Raw genomic sequence first — 13,147 nt, forward strand, 5'->3', positions numbered from 1 at the left:
CTCTCTGTTCCTACAGGATAGTACAGCCTCCACGCACAACATGCATCCCACTATATGCTCGGAACACATACCTACTAATGGCAGAATGCGATATGGAGGAGCCGGGGTGATGCACGAATAATATACATTAAATATTAATGGCAAACAGACACATGCTGCTGGATTTAGGGCACATTCAGCAGAGCCCAGTGCGGGATGCGGGATCAAAGGAGGTATGATGCGAATAACGCACGCCTCGCAGATACCACCGGACCCGAATGCATGCTGGCCACCGGACTAACACAAAGGGAATGTCTGCCTACCTTGGCGTTGCAGAAAGCACTGTCTCCCTCTCTGTCCGATTCACGGGCTCCTCCGCTGTTTTAGTCAGATGCGACGCTTGTAAAGGGGCATTCCGCCCTCTTTCGCTCTGTCCACCCCCTCCTCTCTCCTCTCTCGCTTCTCTCCAAGACGCACCGAGCAATAAACCCCGCAACCGGGATGGCAGACTGAGAGGGAGAAATGAACAATATGATATCTCTGCCCTCCCCTCTTTCCCTCCCGTTTCCTGTATTCTTCTCTTATATTTTTCCCCCCTCCTTGTGTTTTTTCCTCCTCTCTGTTTCACTATCCCCTCCCTCCCTCTCTCTCCCTCTCTCTCACTCGGCTGCTCGCTCCCTCCCTTTTTTTTCCTCCCTGTGCTCTGAATACTAATACTGTGTCTCTCCTCTCACTGCCTGTACAGCCCGGCCAATGTTAAAGACATACTGATGTATGTGGGGCGTGTAGAGATGCGAGTTGGTGTGTGTGCTGGTGTGTTTGTGTGAAACCCATGGGGGGGGGGGGCGCTGGCGTGGATGGCGTGGAGGGTAATGGCCACTCTCAGCCTGGAGGGTACATAGGTGGGTTAAAAGGACCCAGGATGTTGTTTGGTCTTATTAAAGATGTGATTAGATAATAATACTCCTGCAGATGCCCCTGGAGAGGTGGTGGTGGTGGTTGTAGTGGGTGGGTTGAGGGAGCGAGGGAGCGAGGGAGCGAGGGAGGGGGGCACATAAAATGTTACCTGGTTTTATGACAGCGTCCCTGAGATGAGAGGAGTTTGGGGTGCAGCTGAGGATGGGGGAGTGTGAGGAGGAAGTGTTGGAGAGCAGAGATGGAGTGGAGGGCCCATGTTGTTCGGCTCAGAGCGAAAAGAAGGACACGGCTCGTGTGTGTGTGTGTGTGTGAACCATGGAAACCTCAACGAGAAGAGCAGCTGAGGTATACGGAGGCCATGATCTAGTTAGAATGAGACACAGTCTTACTGGAGTCCTGATTGGATTATGATATTCCTGCAGGCCTCATATGAGGAGAGAGGGGAGGAACGTAAAAATGTTTCTCTGTTTTATGGTAACAACAGCGGCAGTGTAATGAGGACCCTCCGTGGTCTGACGGGAACAGATTAAGACGTTGTATCAAGGTGGTTATTTTTAAAGTGGTGTTCAGCAGGGGCGCGATTGAGGGTCCTTGATTTATTCTCATAAGGGACCAACAAAATGAAGAAACACAGGCTAACACTTCACAATAAGGTACTGAGGAATAATACCTGAATAACTGTGATTTGAGGACTATATGATGAGTTACTGGAGAACAGACTAGGATTTACTTTATTAATGAATCATTAGGTAATGATTAGTTCATAAATATCTGTGAAACAACATACTGACAACTTTCTTCATGAGTTCTTCCTGATTAACTATCAGCCACCTGCTGATTGGCAAAAACTAGTGAAGACTCAATAATTACTAATTACTTAATCATTAATTACTGTTTTTGTGTACCTTTAAGTCAAGTGAGACATCATATTGAGTAGTTACCCAACAGACTTATTAGTTACTAATTACTTAATCATTAATTAATGTTTTTGTGTACCTTTAAGTGAATATATTAATGATACTATATTCACTAATGTCGTATCTCTGTCTGTTCTCCAGTAAATCAGCATTATCTGCAATATAGTCCTCCAATCACAGTTGTTCAGGAATTTCTCATTAATGATTCATTAACCAATAAATTGTTCCTGATTCATTCCTTAACCGCCCCTTAGTAACTACTCACATTTTTATGTACCTTACTGTAAAGTGTTACCGAAAACTGTAATTGGATCATGATTGAATTTGTACATTAAGCGGCGAGAGAACGCAATGGGAATCAAATCAAATCACATCCATCAACAAATGACTCATCAAATGTATTAGATAAGATAATCAGAAGATGGTCTGCGGCCTAACGGGAATGTTCCCCTCCGGATTAATGTGTTGAAAACATGTTTGAACCCCTTGCTTTAAGGTTTCCACTCCGCCTGCTGCTGAGACGGTGCCAACTTTAGCGGTTATGTAAGACAAGTCATCCCTCTGCCCCTCAAGATGTTCATTGCATATGGGCCTGCTGCCATGATAAATTAACATGGCGAACACTGTGTGCTCTTGATTCTTGTTCTCTGTGTGTGATGTATGGCTGAGTTTGGAAATGATCGACTTTCAGTGATGGCCTTCCCTCGTTTCTCACACATCCTGTCACTGCTGCTATTTCTCCCTCAAACTACTGTATGTCCTGTTGTTTAAAGGGGCACAATGTAGTTTTGGAGTAATGTAATATTTACAATATTAATGAGGTAAAAATACAAACTCTGAGATATGTATTTTCTCCATAAATTAATAAACAAGCTGTTCTCAGAGAAAAATAATGTCCCCAGAAAACTGTTTGAAGGTGGCAGGGTCCGCCAAATATAAACAAAGTAAAACAGTATGAAATTGTGTTGTCCGTGAAGGTAATTTGTTTTTATTCAGTCATGAAAATGAAGAGTTTGTTTATTTAGTTTCTTTAGGCCATGAAGATCTTTCTCTTCGGATTAAAATGTCTTCCCCCAAAACAACACAGTGCACCTTTAACTGCACAGGTTAAACAGGAAGCTTGTGATTATTTTTAGTCAAAAAATAAGGGCTTCCTACTGTGAGTTCTTCTGTCAAGGTAGAGGCAGGCACCTTCATATTTAAAGACAGCACACTGATGAATTAATCATTTTCTCAGACTTTGCCCAAACAACACCTAATGGACCGCAGAGCACAGAGAACATCCACGTTTGGATCGTCTACATGCATTCGGCTCAGAAATATTCTAAATGCAGCATTTCTAAAAAAAAAAAAAAGTAAAAAAAATTCACCCGATCAAACTGCTATTTATTCATAAAAATGCTAATTACGTGCGTCAAATGGGTTTGGGTAAATGAGGATGGAGGGGCACTTGAATTACCTTCGCTTAAGTGAATAAAAATGTGATCTTGTGCTTTTTATTATGATAATGGCAAGCAAAGATCAAGACAGAGACTTTGGAAAAACATTTGAAATCCAACGCTTAAAAAGGGAGCTTTCAAGACTAATGTTCCTGCTAACTGTTCGGTGCTCTACATCAAAGATTTTATCACACTGATGAAATAATAACGTCTTGTCACTCCTTGTATCTAATAATTTAACTGAATGGACAAAATAATATCTGGAGAGTGCGTTTGTATAATGATTTATTCGCTGTACACATGATACTGTCTTCTAAGCCCCAATACTAATAACTTGTCACACAGATAAATATAATATATTGTCAGTCGTCACGTGTCTGAGAAATTAAGCAGGATTGGACACAGACCGTTGATGCAGATAAGGGATGGAGGAAACCTCAGGAAGGGCACCATGGATAGATAAATGTTACATGAACGGAATAATCAGAAAAAAGCACCGATATTTGCAGATTGTAAAACATACGTGAGTCGTATGGATCCAGGAGGATGTTGAGCAGCTACTGTCCTGCAAAATTTCATGAATTAACACCCCATAATTACATCTCATTGTCTTTGTCATCGTTGCGGAAGCAGTAATGATGAAAGAGGGATGTAGGATGGAAAAATAGCCGTGTTTGGAACCCTGCAGCGGGCGATGATTGACTGATAAATGAGAGTAAACAGTGACCTCTGTTAGCTGTCACAGCAGAGCACAGAGAGCGGCAGAGACACACAACAGAAGAGGACGGACGCATAGAGAGCGAAAAAGGGAGAGGAGAGGAGAGGAGAGGAGAGGAGAGGAGAGGAGAGGAGAGGAGAGGAGAGGAGAGGAGAGGAGTTAAACAACTAAAAGCTCGGCTGGCGGCAGCAGCTCCTGTCAAACCAGGGTCCTTGTTTCCTCCAAAACAACCTCTGACAATATCTCTTATGTGGGGCAAATTATCCACTCCTTCAAGTGCACACAAAACACACTCAGGCGATTGCCTCAACACATGCATGCGATAGAGCACTTAGAGTACATGCATCTAAACATCACACATGTGCAGACATATTAAAGAAAGTAGACCGAGAGACGCTGGAGGGGAGAAGAGCCAACAGAGAAAGAGATTAAGTGTGACTAAAACCATGGCTGTTGACTCGATAAGAATGGTTTTAGGAATAACATCAAGTGCAAAGTCACAAAATTTCTTAGAAGTGTATTTGCCAAATGTAAAAGAATGTTTCCTCCGAGGTTTGTACCTAAAAATGTATCACATCGACCGCATCATAGCATCTTTTCATGAGTCTTGAATCATTCTCCGCTCCGGAAATGTTGTTGATAAAAGCAGAACCGTCAAAAAGCGGTGCGCGAGGAGCGCTGCTCGGGTGTGAAAAATGGTGTCCCTCTGGTGCTCTTTAGTTTGGGGAGTCTGAGACACTCAAGAGGGTAATGAGATAAAAAGCCTTAAATAGCTAAGTGCTACTGAATCACAGTAACATGAAAAACATGCCATGAAATTCAGCCATTAAGTACAAAATGTTTCAGATATGAAATAGCCCAAAGGTGACTTTTACAAATCTAAAAGCTGGACAGGTGCTGGCGACAAATCATATTAGATGTGTTAATTGCCCGTGAGGGGTAGCACAGCGTCTATCTCATGCTGACATCGATTAAGGATTAGCCTTTAACGCAACCCTCGGTGTCCTGTCATCACCTAATGCTAACAGCCGTCTTGTGGAGATGCTTCTCCCTCTAGCTTGAGACTGTCCATTTCAAACCCTCCAAGAAGCCTGTGGGTTAAGTACCAATATCAAGGGAGGAGACCTTGAGTTTATCCTTAAAACAGCACTGATCCAGTGCACCAATATAGTTCACCTGGTTCCCTCAACAGCAGTAGTCGAGGTTTGACTCCAGCCTGTGGCCCTTTGCTGCATGTCTCCCCCTCTCTCTTTCCTGTCTGACTGTTTAAGCTGTCCTATCCTGTAAAAGCCAAAAAACAGCACTGATCCCCAGGCTTGATGTCATTTTAGGACAATATTTCCATTTGAGAGATATTTTGACTGCTACAGCCTGCAAGGCAAGGCACTTAACCAATGTGGAAGTAGAGCTAGCACTAACGCCTGTGAGCTAATCTGCTCACATATTTACTGCTGGCTAACCACCACTGATTGCGGTTTTGACAGTGTTGTTTTATTAGGTTGACCAATCAGTCAGAACTGATTATTGACAAGTATTGTATTGTCTAATTATTAATAATACTGCTTTAGGGCTGTGAAGAGATCTGCAGGAAGTCTTTTGCTGGTGACACAAGGTTGATTAACAAGATTGTGCATTTTCCATTTGCTGTAGAAATCTTTACCATTTACACTTTTAAGTGCAAAAAATGTGGAAAAAATACAGTTTGTATTCGTTGTCAAAATAAAAGGAGCCAAACCTTGCACTGACATTTCTCCATGTTCAGTTCCAAGGATAATCAGTAATTTAGTTGCACCGGGAGGTTTCTGAAGAATGTGGTTTCGAGCAGCAAGATAAAGAACCTCTGCAACAAAAGGGTTCACTTTGTGTTGAAAAGTGTTGGGGACATGAGGGCACTCAGATGAAACAAACATTTTTAAAGGGTCTTCATGCAATTTTAGGCAATGTAATGAGGGGATCGTGAGAGGCTGAGTAGCTAATCACTGCATAATAGCGGCTCAGAATTCATTTAAACACATTTGTTGGTTAGCCTTTCTTCGTTCCAGCTATTCTTCGGCACATTTTCGACAAATTATGCTTTTAAAAAGTGATGGTGATGACACAACTGCAATCTGCAACTCAAGCTGGCGCTGCAATCCAGGGTTGCTCAAATCACCATTCACATGCATCTCGTGTGTTGGGTGACATCAGCTCAGGGACTCGTTGTAGTTTATTATCGTCCATTACATCACCTCAGCAGGGTCAGTGGGGAGAGGTTCTGGTCCTCCGTAGGTCTGTGTGCGCAGGATCCTGCCTCTTTTTATTGTATGTGGCTAACAATGCTGTGTAGTTAGGCTACTGAACACTGATTGGCATATAATAGAGACAGTAGCCTCTGCACAAAGATCCATGACCACACATTGTATTGTGTGGGACAACTAAAGCCAATATGAATGTTTGCAAGAGAGTCTTTATTATCTGAGCTCTGGCTATCAGTTTTTCAAGGTCCAGCTGCCACCAACCCAACACAAGTAAGCAACAGAGCCAGAAATCTTCTCTGACTCGAGCCTTGTCTCTGTAGGCTTGTCACCTGTTCTCATCTTTGGAGCTGATAATAATATTTACCAATGTTATTGCTCAGAGACCAATAACCTGTTGAGACTAATTAAAAGACAGCCAATCCGCTCAACCAGTTGCATCTGTCGATTAGGTAAACTTGTCTGCAGTAAAGTTTTCATCCATAATTCAGCCATGTTCCCAGACTCAAAACCAAGTCTCTCACCAGGAGAAGAAATGGGTTGTCCCTCTTAGCAAGGTAAGACAGAGGAGACCAGCGCAGGCATCACTCACAAAGTAGTGTCTTTGTGTGTCTGCTCTGTCTTGTCTTGCCAAAGGGGACAGACGTTCAAAGTTGCCCGTAGCTCACTAAGTTTTACTTTCTCAGCAGCACCAACAAAGCACAACATGGGTAGAATTTATCTTCTGCCAAACTAAGTCTAGTGGCAAAACAATAGGACAGGCTGCTGTTACTGCTCTGTGTGCTTTGTGCTAACACGATTAGCACAAAGCACACACCCACAGCAAACTACAAGTACATCACGTCTCATTCACATGTAAGAAGACACCTATTATCATATTGAACATGAACATTGAACATGGCTATTGTTAGTACTCACCGCTGTCAAGCTAGCTCGTAGTTTTGGCATCACTTTCTCTTCCATTCTTGTGCCAACTCGCTAACAGCTTTAGCAATATATCCGCCTAGCCTCGTAGAAGACTCTGGCCAAAATGCTTTCCTTGTTCCACCATTGTCGGTAAACAGGAAGATCCTGTTTCTCTGCATGTTCAAGAGCAGACAGGACCGCCTCTTTATGGAGTTCTCTGTCCTGATTGGATAAAGTGGGCAGGGATACCGGAAAATGTATTTTCCCTTTTACTGCATGAGTGGGAGGAGGAGAGAGACATGAGTTACTGACCAAACAAAACTGACTCTATAACTGTGATTACTGTTGGAATATAGAGCTATTTAACACTTATTTTAATGAGAAAATAACACTTACAGCTGCTTTAATTGACGATATGTTAAGCAAAAAACATACTGTAATATTATACTATTGCCCAAACCATTTTGCTGTTGTAAATTAGTGGTCTATACATTTTTCTGTTAGCGATGGTTTGGCATTTTTTAGGGATTTTGTATTTTTTAATGGATGTATGCGGCATCCATAATGTAAAAGAAGGGAAACATCTTGGCCTAAAATTCATGAAATCTGCAGTGAATTTTGGTGCGAGTGCTCGAAGCCAAGTCGGTGCATACGATAGGTCAAATGGGACCTTGAAGACCGAGTTCAGAGAGGCATGCATGCAACCTGTGACTTAATATCAGACAAAATACATTAATGTATACATTTATATTGGATATGCGGCCATATCATTTCACATATAAGAGCAGCAAAACCCACTTAATTAAAAAAATGCCTTTGATTATTTAATAAAGCTATATTTCTCTTGAGAGTTGATTCGCTGTACTTCAGCATAATGCATTGTAAATTAAACGGTTGTTCATTAAATCTAAAGTTTTAAAAATGTGACCGAAAAACTCCTTGAATTTCTCCCCGTCACATGTTGCCAACTCTTACGTAACGCTGTTGTGTATTGGCATTTCATGTCTAATAAGATTATGTGTCGTCTGTATGTGTTTGCACTTTCTTTCCAAAAGTCGTCTCTGATCATTCTCAACCTCATCATGATCACTTGTTACCATGACAACTCCCTCACAGGACCAATCGCCCACTTCTCTATCTGTCTCTCTCCCTCTCTCTCCTCTATTGCTCTTCATTGTCTTTGTCGTGACTCCCCCTCACCCATCAGCCACTGCCATCACCCACTTTAATTTGTCATCAGAGGATTCCATTTGCTCCCTTTTACAGAATCTATTCATTTTTCTTGCTTTCTTTGTTTTGTTTTGTTTTGTGTTGATGTTTTTTTTAAAGCAAGACTTCTCCTCTCACCAGCCAGCACAGTTACAGTGTCCAGCTGAGAGAGCACCTCCAGCAAACTTCACGAGGTCAGTCGAGTCTCTCGGTCAGGCTCTTTGGGGGTTTTTCCGACCTCCCTGCCCTTAGCCTGGAGCAGTTTGGACAGGCCCCGTATGCTGTTTGTGTTCAGGTCAGGAACCGCAACGTCCTCTGGTGAACCCCAGTGGAAGGAGCTAGTGGCCGAGGCTTTAAGAAGAGTCTTACACAAGCTGCTACTTCTGAGGTCAAGGGAGGGAAGCTGCATGCTCCGTCGAAGTCTGTGCTTTTTGTAGAACTGGGTGTTCTGTGTGATGCGTCGGGACAACCTGGCTTGCATTGTTGAATTTTGCCCAAAGTCCAAGTAGACATTTTACTTTTAGAAGAACAGTTGGTGAGGCGGCACTGAGTTCCTGAGCTCCTGAAAGCTGTTTGAAGAAAGATCTGAAGGGGGCAGTTGATGCTTTATCCTGGAATTTTAGCATTTCCATAATTTGTTTATTCGCCTACCAAACTCTTCTCTCTTTGGGGGCTCAGTCACTTTAGTAGCTCAGCGTGCCTTCTTCTCACAATCACGCTGCTTATTCTCTGACTGGACGGTGTATATTTTCGTCTCAGTGATTGATTTGGTCTCGGTTATGAGTATTTGGGGGCTGCAAACGTCAGATTGTATGGTGGGAGAAAAGGGTCTGACTCACTGCAGGCTATGCTGGCGGTTGCTGAAGTTGATTTTAGTGCTATTTTGAGATGTGCAGTCTTTCTTCGTTTTTTTTTCTCACTTATCATATTTACTGGTCCGTCATTTCTTTTGCTGTACCTCCAACGTTAGTAATGTCTCATCCCATCCTGTCTCTTGGCGCTACAGGAGCCACAGAGCCAGGAGACTAATCTAATCATTTAGGGCCTGCTCTTGAGTAGTAAATAATTTTCTTGGCATATCACAAGGTTTGCGAGTGGGTGTGTGTCTGTCTGTGTATGTGTGTGTGTGCGTTTTATTGTGTAATTCTCCTCACTCTTTCCAGTGTTTCTCACCACAGTCCTCAGAAGCCCCCGAGGACTGCAGCAGCAGCAGCCCTGGACCAATTTTTGTTCTTTCTTTCTTGTTCTACAGTGACACACTATGGTCTATATTTCATGTCACTCCGACTAAACTGCTCCGCTGTTGAGATGTCCACTTTAAAGCTTGATGCACTCCTTGTGTATGGATTTGGCTGCCATGCCAGCAAAGCACTTTGCCTTGAGAGAGGAATTAAACCCCTGAGGTTTTTCTAAGATAGATTAAATAGGGAGGGGAGCTGAGAAGGCAGGGGCTCATGGGAGGGGTGCTACCCAAATATAGAGAACCTGCCAAATGCCAACGGGTGTGGGCGAGGAGGCTGGCCTCTCTGATGTGTGTGTCTGCACATGTGGGTGGGTGTTTGCATGCATTATGAGGATTTCTAGGATGTGTGTAAAAAATACATATGCCAGCTCCTTTATGTGTGTGCAGATGATTTCACAGCAAAGGTTTTGACATTGACAGCACAGTGTAGAAAACCAGCATAAAAAATGTCCGATGTAAAATTTTCTGTGTTCTGTGTTTTCTGTGTTGTGGATTGTCATTGAACTCATCTCTCATCTCTGTCTTTCAGATGTTTGCCAGTTCAGGGTGAGTGAAGCGACAAAGTGAAGGATGGTGCGACAAAAAAAGGCAGGTAATGCACATAAAGCCACAGAGGAGGAAGAGGAGGAGGAGGAGGAGGAGGAGAGCGGTGAGGATGTCTTGGAATGGGAATTGCCAAAAAAAAAAACCCAACATAAAAAAACAGCGTGGAGCGAGAGCTGGAGGAAGGTTTTGTTCGCTACGCCTCACATGTTTGGTTACTCAAGCTAATGAGCAGCAATTAGACAGCAACCAATTAACTCTGGCCATCAGACTGAGACCGAGGGAAATGAAAAGAGGAGGAGCGAGGAAGTGAGGGAAGGGAGAAGTGTTGAAGGAGGGCGGGGGGAGATGGGTAAATGACCTGGGAATCACAGGCGCTGTAATCTGCTCGTGATGTTCCTGTGTGTTTCTGTCTGTGTGTGTGTGTGTGTGTGTGTGTGTGTGTGTGTGTGTGTGTGTGTGTGTGTGTGTGTGTGTTCCAGCAGGGGGAGCTGTGTAGGCCCATGTCACTGTAAGTGCTCTACATGACCATCTGGCTCTCACTGTCAGGCTGGATGCTGAACTTACGCTTAACTCTTTCACTGCCGGCACCTCCTTCACATCCATACCATGAAAAAAACACATGAATATGTAAATGAACGTATCTCGAAGAGGTCATGTAGAGTTTTTTGGTGCATATTTGGCATTAATATTACTTAAACATCCAAACTTAACAATTCAGGCCCCAGAATCCGGGATATGAATGATTGATGATAGATTGATGGAGACGCTGTGTGACTCTGAATCTTCTCTGGCAGCCGGTACGCTGACCAGATTGTGTATCTGCTCCAGGCTGTGAAGGAAAGAAAGCAAATGGTTAATTTCTCATTCTGACTGCTGATGCAGTGTTCCAGCTGAACCCCTCTGAGTCTCTCTCTCTCTCTTTCACACACACACACACACCTACGAATACACACTGTACTGTAGTGCTTGCCATTCTTCTGAGTAGCCCGCTGCCCTCTCTTTAATTAGGCTAATTGAAATGCGAGAATAACCATTTTCTTGATTGCTCATTATTTTTGGGCAGTTTAAAATGAAAAGCATGCTTATACATGCAGATGCCAAGAGAGGCGGTCTTACCTCCGTTCCCTCGGTTGACCCTGTTGCTTGGTGCTGATGAGCTCCTGAGGGTTGTAGGCCCCGCTCGCTGAGCCCTCCTTACACCTTTTGCCATTGTGGCTGCTACCTTGCCTCTCCAAGGGGAGCGTCCCCCGCCGGTGGCCTTAGTGTTGTTTAAGCAAGAGAGTCAAGTGGGATTTTCCAGACATCCTTGAGACAAATTGTGAGAGACGGTTTGTGCTTAAGTGCTCTTGGCAGGTCTACAGGTGGTTGGGCGGCTTTTCCTGTGTTCTCAGCTGCTCTGTAAACCCCCGAGCAGGCCCGTTGTTGGCCCTTAGCTGTGACAGGAGCCTCCCCAGGGCAGCCGGGGCTTATGAAGAGCAAGGGGAAAGAGACAGAGGGGAGGGAGAGAGAGGCGGCACAGTACATCTGGAGCAAGGAGCTGGGGAGTATAGGTGTGCCTGTATGTGTGTGTGTGTGTGTTTGACAGCCTGAGAAAATTTTCATATGTTTTGTGTCTGCCTGACAAGGAGGTGAGTCATTCCCTCAACACACTCTCATACACACACGTACTAATGCACCCACCCAAGCATGCACGCACACACATACACACACAGTCTCACACACACACACACACACACACATCTTCAGTTATCGACTAGACTGCACGGGGGAAGATCACATGCTCATCATTAGCCCGGCAGAACTGGCTGCAGCTGTGTACAGTAACACTCACCTCGTGATGTGACATTTATCATACGTACACATTATACACATACAGAGTCATTTGCCTTCGAGGAGCTATGTGATTTCCTCATTAACTTCTCGAAATGTAATGAGTCATTGAACCGAGTTCTGTGGCGCTGTTAATTATGGCCCCTGTTTCAGCAGCTCTCTCCATGGCAACCTAAAGTTCTGCCTGTCACCGCATGAGAGATGAGGGAATAAAGACATTTTCCCATTATGCTGCCACCCCAGCATGCATATTTCTCCTCAAGACAGGCCTGCTGAGGGTTGAGCTGCTGATCTTTTAGCACCCTCTGCTGGAGATCAGGGTGGCAATCGAGCGTCAAGGTCTGCACCCGGGAGCAAGAAAAAGTGATGGAGAAGTGGTGCAGCCACTGATGATCGAGCAACATCAAGATTATATGTTTTGGGTTCAGAAAGCAATCAGAAGGTTGGATGTTGTAAATGAATGGAAGGGGTCAACACTCCTGCACATGCTGACCTCACGATCAAGAGCTAAAACCGTCGAGCAGTTTGTATTTGAGAGCTCTGTGGCATCAAATTGAATATCATGAGGCTATTAGCATGCAAATGAGCTGTTTCCTCTCATTATTGTGCTGACAAACAAGCATCTGTTAATGGGTGTGTGTTTACATTGCACCTACAGTATGAGATGAGCTCCAGCTAATGAATGTAAATGAGCAGAGTTCAGGCTGGAGTTTGGTGTGGGCGACCAGTTTGCTCTGAAAAGAAAATAGATGTTAGCACCAGCAGCGGAGCATGTCAGGACTGAAAGAGGTTTGGTGCGAGATGTAAATTGCTGAGAATCCTTTTCTTTAAGCATTGCTCTCACTGTTTCACGGTTCCCTTGTAAAACGACTGAGGCATAAAAACAACCTGCTACCCTTCAGCTCTTCTTCTAATGTGACAGAAAAAGACGTTAAGCCCTCGATGCAGATCAAATTTCTGCACCACAATCTTTAAGCCTCTTGTGTTGTGTGTAAAGTGGCCCAAAGGTGAAGCTGCCGAATAAATATCTGGAAAGTTCGTGACATTCACATCTTATCATGTTTTGTTTACATAATTTTTATTCATGGAGATATCAACGAGAGTCAGTTTCATCTCCAAAGACTCACCTCTTCCGCCAGGAATGAAATTAAAATGAGTGTGATCTCTCGCAGGGATTGGCAGAGTATTTACTGGTAATAACCTTTTTC

Source organism: Pagrus major, chromosome 23 (assembly GCF_040436345.1).
Source record: "Pagrus major chromosome 23, Pma_NU_1.0".
In the NCBI taxonomy this organism is placed as follows: domain Eukaryota; kingdom Metazoa; phylum Chordata; class Actinopteri; order Spariformes; family Sparidae; genus Pagrus; species Pagrus major.